General features: G+C 44.7%; 1 protein-coding gene across 1 annotated transcript in view; it reads left to right on the top strand.

The window, feature by feature from the left end:
* Positions 1–2500, top strand: part of mical3b (microtubule associated monooxygenase, calponin and LIM domain containing 3b) — a 76109-nt gene that overhangs the window by 17792 nt on the left and 55817 nt on the right. The gene's annotated exons all lie outside the window — the stretch shown is intronic.

The raw sequence follows: 2500 nt of genomic DNA, 5'->3' as shown, positions 1-2500 counted from the left end.
TGATGTCACTCCAACTCCCTCCAAATCTATGTGTTTAAATCCCAATTCTCGTCCCATAATTGTTTACACCTAACGTCCTGAATACCAAAGGTATCAGCTTTCATCTAATCGTGCTCTGCATTAAGCACCCCGCTAACGAGTACTGCAGCAAACAACCATTTTAATGATCACTCTAGCTAATATGATATAAAGAGCCTGTCCCCCCCGCTAACGATTACTGCAACAAATAACTATTTTAATGATCAATGTTGTTGAGGATCACATCGGTATTTTGATAGTCAGCGGCGCATTTGAAGGAATCTGCTTGCACGCGAGACCGTATGGAACAGTTATTCCACTAAACCATGCTTTACTAAAACCTAGCATAGTATAGCCTTCACGCATTTGCACTTCTCTATTGTTTGAACTCATTGGCAAAGTGAAACTAACTTCATTGTGGTGTCAGTCAACGACAAAACAGTAAATACATAGTTAATTACTTTCACTATTGACTGACAATGGGTTACCATCGAAAACAACGCCTTGGAAAAAGCAACACTGGGTTACCATGGAAAACAACGCCTTGGAAAAAGCAACAATGGGTTACCATGGAAAACAACGCCTTGGAAAAAGCAACACTTACCCCTGTAATGTTCCAATGACTGAATGAAAAACGTTCATCCTGCAGAGGAGTTGCTTACATCTCGCGACGGTGCGTCTTCAGCTGTGCTCCATATTTGCCTCTCCGTCATTACCACCGTGATGGTGAAGAGCTACCCAATAACTACTCATTGTGAGATGTATTTCGTAATACCTTTATTCTAATTATGTTTCCCATTGTAATTGTGTAATTTGTAATGGTTTGCATGGATGTGCGCTGGTGCGCGTTAGTGGATGATAGAAGGATGGTGCGTTGTGCACCCGCCAATATGACTGTTGGTAATGCACTCTTAAAATAACATAAACAACTCGCCATGGACTTCTAACCAGGTTTCTCTTGGTCAGTGGCGTAATGCGTTTTAGGTAGTGAACAACGCGCCAGACCCCTCCCTAGGTTGTTCATTGCCACACCCCAGGCCCCTCCCTAGGTTGTTAATTGCCACACCCCAGGCCCCTCCCTAGGTTGTTCACTGCCGCACCCCAGGCCCCTCCCTAGGTTGTTAATTGCCGCACCCCAGGCCCCTCCCTAGGTTGTTAATTGCCACCCCCCCCAGGCCCCTCCCTAGGTTGTTAATTGCCACACCCACCCCAGGCCCCTCCCTAGGTTGTTAATTGCCGCACCCCAGGCCCCTCCCTAGGTTGTTAATTGCCACACCCCAGACCCCTCCCTAGGTTGTTAATTGCCACACCCCAGGCCCCTCCCTAGGTTGTTAATTGCCACACCCCAGGGTGCATCGTTCAAAAAACAGGACGTGCAAAATACGCAAATAAACTTGGCGCTGGAAAATAATGAGTTTTCCGCCATGCGCCAGGTGGTGAATAGGAGCCAGAGTGATGTGAGAATGATAGAAAACTCCAAGCCAATCATAATCAATACAGTTTTAGTATCAACATGAAGAGAGACTTTCCTTATTGTTGGTCAAATCATTATCGTTACTGTTGTCTTATCATTACTGGCGTGGACTGTAAAAAATAGGCGTTATTATAGGAGTTCTGTTCAAATACGGAACTACTGAGGTGTCACTGACTCGGGTTGTGGCTAGGCTGACGCGCTAGATGTTACTGAAGTTAGTTGCTGTGCTACTCTTTTGACTTACTGTGAATTAAATCCAAACGCCTGTAAACGGTCTTCAAATTGAATCAAGGTGATCCATTTATTCCACAAGAGTCCATTACAATAGGTAAGGCAAAGTATTCACCAAACAGTCAACCGGAGTGAACATGCATAGCGTTTCACTCCTTAGTGCAGCGTTAGCGGTCAAAACCCTTTGCTCTTCCGGGTCGGACACCTAACCAGCAACACGTTATTCCTACCTATATACCTGACAAATTGCTAATGAATATGCGCCACCCAGTGGAACACAAAAACATTGCACTCAAAAAAGACACCATACATTTTGGCTCCTACAGGCGTGGACAGGCCTTTACCCTATGACCTTTACCCTATGACCTTTACCTATGACCTTTACCCTATGGCCAGAGACGGTTGATAAAGCGAGACGATTCATAAGAGGGTAAATTCTGGCACGCTTTGACGTGGGGTTCGAAGCTGTCACGCCCATTTAGGAGTCTGGCGGGAGGTCCAGTGTCTATGTATTCCTATGGGAGAAATGAACATGTTCACGGAATATGACCAATCCCTTAGCCCTACATTCAGCCATGTAAGTTTTGAACCCATTTTTTACAAGCTACATGTCTTCCTAACATTCCGACATTGAAATTGTATTTTCCAACGAAACAAATAAAAACAAAAATAGCTTTGTTCGTGATCTGTCACTGTCTCCTCAAAGCTCTGGTGCACAGCCACCTGTTCTCAGAGGCTCTAGACTCAGAGATGGTTGATAAACTAACCTAACATATT

This window comes from Alosa alosa, chromosome 23 (genome assembly GCF_017589495.1).
Source record: "Alosa alosa isolate M-15738 ecotype Scorff River chromosome 23, AALO_Geno_1.1, whole genome shotgun sequence".
NCBI classification, from domain to species: Eukaryota; Metazoa; Chordata; class Actinopteri; order Clupeiformes; family Clupeidae; genus Alosa; species Alosa alosa.
Note: the sequence above shows the minus strand (reverse complement) of the source record. Positions and strands in the feature narration are given on the sequence as shown.